The following is a 7,717-nucleotide window of genomic DNA, read 5'->3' on the forward strand; positions in this document are numbered from 1 at the left end:
AAAAAAAAAAAAAATTAAATCACCACAAAGAACTTAAGTATCTCAATCTATTCAAATTTTATATGAAGTGTATGGTGACTAAGATTTCTGCTGCAACTAAACTCCAACTTCAAATCTTTCTTATGTAACATAACAAGGCTAATTAATCAGCTACCAACTCTCATATTTAGCTAAGTTATCCTGCCTATTACACCTGGCAAATTTTATTTTAATTTTAAAAGTATACCCTGATCCAAATCAAATTCTATCCAATGAAGTAATATTCAATATTAATATACAATCTCCATTAATAATTTATGATTGGGCAGTGTTTTCACTAATATTCATACAGAATCATAAATTATATCAGTAATTTAGTTTTTAACATATAAATTATTATTATCATTTCTGATGACCTAAATGAAAAGAATCATCTACTATTGACGTTTTATTTTGAGGAGAGAATTTCTTTCCAGATTCCTTTTTGTTTTCCATTGAAAGTCTTTCTAACGCCTTTTTTATTTCAATAGGATGAGAGTAAACTATTGCGAGTTGAAAAAATATGAATAATTCTTGATGAGCTAAAGAAAAACCCCATCAACTTTGACTTTCCTTTTTTTACTTTTCTTCTTTTGATTATTGAGAGGTAGGGATTGGATACATAGGATAGGGATCGGATAGAAAGTAACGTCAAATGTTAAAACATCAAAGACATCAGCTTTTATAAATGAGAACAATTAGTGCTCACTTATCATAAATTGATAAGTTTAAAAAAGGAATAAATAAAAAAAATTGTACAAATTGGTATCGAAAGCAGAAAGGAAGAAATGTCTCATTATGGAAATAGATTTGCATTTCTCACTTCCTCAGGCGGACTTTTGTGTGACAGGATGGATATATATTTAAAATATTCCAAGGTTTCAGACTTAATTTGAGTTTAGCAGAGTTATATCCCTTGTGCCAAATCTTTTTTTTTTTTTTTTGAGATTGCGGCAAACGTGATAAGTCTGAACCAGTGAAAGTGGCTCCAAACGCACTAGTTATTGTGCTGTAATAAGCAAATCAACTTGATTAAGAAAGAATTTGATTATTTTTTTTACTATTCTTTCATTTCAAAACCATTTAAAGCATTTAATAATGGTAAAGTGCAATGGATTGCTGTTTCTGTGTTCTGTTCGTCGGCTTGTGAGTTGGAGATCATAAATGACTGGAAAGCATTAGAATATTGAAAGAGAGTGATCTACACCATGATGTTTCATACCAAATTAAAAAAAGTAAGAAATTTTAGCTGCAGTGTGCAAGCTGTGAAATTTGAGCTGGATAATTGCAATAAAGATGTGACAGCAGTGGTTAGCAGGAAGAATCTTAGCAAGCGGTCTGACTGGTGTAGTAATGGAAGACAGGAAATCTCACCCTAAGATTTAAAAACAGCTTTATTGGTCATCTTCATTGGTAAGAATTAGGAAACGAGTTAGTTGTTAAAAGAGTTTCTGTGTAGAGACATTGATGATTATACAGGCCTGTTGAAAGAGAAAAGTGTTCATATGCGCTTGTGTCTACAGTAGTCATGTAAACGTGCATCACGAATGATTAGAGACAGTATTGTGGGAAGAGAAAGAAAGTTTGCATGTGTAGCGCATTGAGGTCTGTGTGTGGAGGTAGCCATGTTGGTTTGTTTGTAATCATGCTAGCCCGGGCCAAAGGGCCAGAGCGAAGTTGCACTCCAACAACAGGGTGTGCTGTCAGCAAGAGCCAGCAAGGAAGAGAGAGTATGTTGTAACGTTTTATAAACTTGGTCATATGACTGACAGCTGGTTTCTGATTGGACAAGCTAGGAAAGAAGTGCACTCAAAATCTCCAGCCGTGAGAATTCACTCCTACTTGTGTTTGTTGCAATAGCGTCTGATACACTGATTGCATAATGAAATTCATTGAGAAAATGTAAAAAAAAAGGTGAGGCAGGATCCAGGTAATGTGGACATTGGCAAGAGAGATTGGCATCGGAGTGGCAACTATGAAGAAAGCGCTGAATGAGGATATTTACTACTCTTCATACAAGAGTTGCAAGAGCTTACAGCCAAGGTTCAAGAAAATCATATGAAAAGCTAAAGTTGCTCTGGTTCTTCTTAGAGACTTACCGAGACAGCTTTTCACATGAACGAAAAATTAAAAAAAGTAGCAAACGAATCTGGGTATAGACTGTCTATTAGCAATAAACTGACTTTATTCTTAAAATAAAAATATGCTGTTTCAGTTTGATGAATTTAAAGATGCAATACCAGCAAACACCAAAGATTATCCAATAGCACATGGATTTAGTCTTGTTTTGTCTGGCTTTGTAATTGTCAGCATTTAAAACTTTATTTTTGGACAACAAAGCTGAATTATTTTGGCACTGATTCAGGCAATTTCTGAAAAAATAAAACTACATTCTCACTATTGAAACAGTTAACTGAGTTTTTTCCCTTTTAAATCATTTTCCTTAGGGAAATACATTAGAATTCCTTTCTTTTTTACAAACGAATAAAAAGAAAATAAATAAAGGAATTTCTAATGCTGAAAAGGAAAAAATGGTAAAGTGAAAGGGTTGAATGGACTATACGCTGAGACATTTTATATATATTCATGTTTTTGTGTGGACTTTGGAGTTTTTTCTTTTCTTATTTTTATTTACCTTGGAGCAAGTATTAAATTTTTGTAAAGAGTTTTTTTCAACATATGAAGACATGTAACAGAGAGTGGACGTGTGTATGGAAATTCGTAGCCATGTGTGAAATGACGTCACAGTAACGATAAGGAAAGATTATAAAAAGGAGAGAGAGCACATTAGGAAGAATGATCACATTAAAGACATGAGTGACGTCACAGCTGTAAGAAGAAAGCACGCATATAACAAGTTAAAGTTCCCCCACCAGTTCTGTGTCCAGATCTCATCCAAGTATACAATCCTAGCTCCATCAGGTGTTACCTATCCAAGCCGTGACCTCTCTCATTAGTCTATGTTAAACGGTTGAGCTTGGACGGCTACAAAGATCTTGTGATCCCACGTTCGCTAATCTTAATAGACCTAATGTTTCCAAATAGGGCAACTCCAGTGATACACTTTCGTGTACTGTACAGCGCCCTATCATAAAAAGGAGGCCTTCCTTCAACTGGTTGATGTGTCATCACTGCTGTTAAGAAGCCTAGAAAAGAATGCTGTCGACGATCATTCCAAAACAAGAGTGAACAGAAAGAAGAACAAGCAAAAAAAATGACACAGGTTGTTTTTCAGTTAAATCTATCATCAACAATGTCATCACTGCACAAGGGTCGTTTTGCTCGATGAAAGAATAACAAAAAGGAAAAATAATAAGAGGTAAAAAAAATAGTGCAACAAAAAAATAGCGCAACAAGAAAAATAATGCAACAAGAAAAATAATGCAACAAAAAAATAATGCAACAAAAAAATAATGCAACAAAAAAATAATGCCACAAAAAATAATGCAACAAAAAATAATGCAACAAAAAATAATGCAACATAAAATAATGCAACAAAAATAATGCAACAAAAAATAATGCAACAAAAAATAATGCAACAAAAAATAATGCAACAAAAATAATGCAACATAAAAATAATGCAACAAAAATAATGCAACAAAAAAATAATGCAACAAAAAAATAATGCAACAAAAAAATAATGCAACAAAAATAATGCAACAAAAATAATGCAACATAAAAATAGTGCAACATAAAAATAATGCAACAAAAAATAATGCAACAAAAAAATAATGCAACAAAAAATAATGCAACAAAAAATAATGCAACAAAAAATAATGCAACAAAAAATAATGCAACATAAAATAATGCAACAAAAATAATGCAACAAAAAATAATGCAACAAAAAATAATGCAACAAAAAATAATGCAACAAAAATAATGCAACAAAAAATAATGCAACATAAAAATAGTGCAACAAAAAATAATGCAACAAAAAAAATAATGCAACAAAAAAATAATGCCACAAAAAATAATGCAACAAAAAATAATGCAACAAAAAATAATGCAACATAAAATAATGCAACAAAAATAATGCAACAAAAAATAATGCAACATAAAAATAGTGCAACAAAAAATAATGCAACAAAAAAATAATGCAACAAAAAAATAATGCAACAAAAAAAAATCAACAAAAAATAATGCAACAAAAAAATAATGCAACAAAAAAATAATGCAACAAAAAAAATCAACAAAAAATAATATAAAATATTAAACAATTTGGCTCTATCGAATCATGTTATTCATTACAGTTCTCAATCTCTTTATTCATTTTTTTTTGTTACAGGCTTTTCGACAGCATGGACAAAATTCAAATCTGCACAATTTTCTTGTTCCAGATCAAACTAGGCCGAAATATTTGCCGAGACAGCTTGTGATATCAATGATGTGTTTGGCCCAGGAACCACTAAGAATGTGTGGCACAATGGTGGTTCAATAAATTTCCCAATGATGATGAGAGCCTCGAAGATGAAGACAGTCGCGGCCGGAGGACTGCAGTTTATAATGTTAAAAATCGTCGTTTTGAGGTGTCTTCTACATTTCTTCTACACAACAAAAACAAACCATTTCTTGAGCGGATTGTGACATGTGATGACAAGTGGATTCTCTACAACAGCCAGTGATGTTCGGCACAGTGGTTGGATGTCAGAGAAACTCCAGAACACTTCCCGAAGCTGAAATTGTACCAAGAAAAGGTTATGGTGACTGTTTGGTGATCTGTGGCTGGTCTCATCCCTCAAGGCTTCTTAAAATTGGACGAAACAATTACGGCAGAGAAGTACTTCTGACAAACTAACGAAATGCGCCAGAAGCTACAACATATGTGCCCGAGATTGGTCAATATAAAGGGACCAATTTTGCTCCATGAGAATGCTTACCTTCATGTTGCTCAACCGACCTTGCAGAAGCTGAACGAATTGGGCTATGAGATGCAGCCTCATCCACCATATTCACCGGACCTCTCATCCACTGATTATCACTTTTTCAAGCATCTCGAAAACTTCCTGCACGAAAAATGCTTTCAAAGCCGAGATGATGCTGAATCAGCCTTTAATGACTTCATTGCTTCCAAAACTCCGGATTTCTATGCTAATGGGATAAATAAAATTTTTTTGCATTGGCAAAAATGTACCGATTCTGATGGTTCTTATTTCAATTAATAAAGTTTTATGAAAGGAGTTATGATCCTTTGAAGTTGAATGTCAAAAAACGACATTATTTTTGCACCAATCTAATATATATATATATATATTTTATGTGATGACACTCATTTTAAATTAGACAGCTATTTCCAAATAAGTTAATATTTTTCTGATTCAAAGAAAACTTTACATTCATATTTTTTTTTTTTTTTAAATAAATACTAGTCACATCCGTGGCCATGTATCCTATTGGTTCATTCTTTAAGTGTTGGTTAAGATAATTCTGGAGTGGAATTTACCTAGAAATGTTGTCAGTTTATTTTCCGGTGAAGGAAATATTAACTGATATCAGATATCTCAAAAGGCATGGAATGCAGTATGTGTGTTATCTGCATGCTTGTCACATCTTGTAGTGAGTGGAGCAGTCTATTTTGTAGCCTAAAAGAAACCCAAAATTACCTACCCTTTCCACACACTCATTTACACATACATATACTAGAGAGGTGCTCTGACCTAATTATCTCCCTTTTTCCACGCTGAGGATGGGCCTATAAAAGCTGAGGCACAGATTCTTTCTCTTTTCTCCTGCTTGCATCACCCTAAATATGCCAGCTTAATGCATGTACAAAATTTAAGATACATTCTCTCAATTGTTTCACACATATGTTCTTTTCAGACATTTTTGAACCTATACATGCATTTTCACATAAATATTCCAACTGGGAATGAACTTTATTGGTAAATAAATATTATTTCAAACATAATGCCTTTGTTTTTTTTAATGTATTTGTTTGTACAATACACATATAAGAATTGCCGTCTGAACTTTACAATTATTGATAACATCCTAAACTATTGAACTTATCATTATTAATTATAGTATATGTATTTTAAGTAACAGGGTGAGCAAAGTGGGCAATCATTTATAGTTTTTCTAATCTTTACCTTTGCAGGTGGGGGCAGCACTGAAACCATACCATACACGTCAAAGAAAGAAAAAGTAATAGAATTTAAAACTAATCCTTTGCTTATACCCATGTTAGGACTGACATTATACTAGTGTAACCCCTTAGCCATTAAGCAATGCAAGGGTTGGGATGAGGAGGTTTGCCCTCCCTTGCTACAACCTGCTGTAATATATTGACATATATTATGAAGGTCAAAGGTCGTGCCCTTGTTGTATGAATCATCACCACTAGCCTCTTGCTAGCATGGAAACAAGAGGAAGAGGGGGAAAGAGAAGACTGGTTGGTTGATAAAGGTATTCCAGAAAATTCTTTATTTTTCTGCCCTTGGCCGTCTTGAGGTTCACATCGTTTTTCTGTTAAATGCTCTCATTAAAAATGTACAGAAAGTTTACCTTTAAGATAAAGGACACATTGTAGTTTCCGCATATTTTTCCATCCCCTTTAATTAAAAACAAATAGGCTTTACTAGAGCGGAAAGTATTTGTTCCTGCAAAACTACCAAGAAAAGAACATTTTAATTATAAAAAGTGTTATAGCAAGAGAACGTTTGAGTTAACCTGAGCAGGTTGTTAGTCAAAGGATTTGTCGACCAAATTGGAAGAAGACACCGGCGATTAAATGGAAACTTTTCCATTGAAGGAGAAAAAAGTCCATTTTCAAAAGAAAAGAAAAAAAAAAAGACCTGTTAAAGAAAGAATACTAATTCCAAAAGAAATTTCTTGGAAAGAAAGATTATCAGAGAAAGGATTTAAAAAGAAAGACTCTTTGAAGAAACTTTTATGAAGGCCTATTTTGTGTATTGAATTTTTATAATTTTTTTACAGCTCTTCGCAAGTATTTTTTATTGTCTTTTTTATTTTTATTTATTTATTTATTTTATTATTATTATTATTATTATTATTATTATTAGTAGTAGTAGTAGTAGTAGTAGTAGTAGTAGTAGTAGTAGTATCATCATCATTATATTATTACGCTTATCGTTCCGTCCGTTATCATGCTGTGCATCCCTAAAAAAGGAAAGTGGAATATTCCAAATAAACATTGCCATCTAATGTAATATTAAAAAAAAATTGGTGTCGCTGTTGAGGCAAAGCTAATAAAAATGATTTGTCTTTCTTGGCCTTTTAGCTAAGATCAAAGTGTAGTATCTGTTCTTCAGGTGCTACATTTCAATTTCTTCTCTCTCAGTGGAAGAGAAATTCTTTACGACTAAGACAATTTTTTTCTCCACGTTAAAAAACGACCCTGGTGTCTAAATCGTTCCCGTGGGAAGGCATTGTGAATAGGTACTATGTTTAATGTAACAAAGTTTTAATATTAAAAAAGTAACTGGAAAAAGTTATTTCTGATTTAATTCCAAAATGCCCTGGAAATGTCACTTCTGATTAATTATAAAATGCCCTGGAAAATGTCCGTTCTGATTATTATTTTTGTTTACTTGCCTCCCTACAACGGCAAAATTGGACATGAGGTCGATTATAAATTTAGGGGGAAACCAACTCCCCAAAAGGGGCATTCTGGTCAATAAGAAAAATAACAATTGTATCAGCAATGAAGGATTTCTCCTCCATTAACCAAGACCAAAACAGG

The 7,717-nt window shown here is 32.8% G+C and overlaps 1 pseudogene; it reads left to right on the forward strand.

The window, feature by feature from the left end:
* Nucleotides 1-7,234: 7,234 nt before the first annotated feature.
* On the forward strand, nt 7,235-7,350 carry LOC145291796 (U2 spliceosomal RNA; annotated as a pseudogene).
* Nucleotides 7,351-7,717: the final 367 nt, after the last annotated feature.

The sequence above is a fragment of the Euprymna scolopes genome, chromosome 12 (assembly GCF_053919585.1).
Source record: "Euprymna scolopes isolate OS-2025 chromosome 12, ASM5391958v1, whole genome shotgun sequence".
Classification (NCBI taxonomy): domain Eukaryota; kingdom Metazoa; phylum Mollusca; class Cephalopoda; order Sepiida; family Sepiolidae; genus Euprymna; species Euprymna scolopes.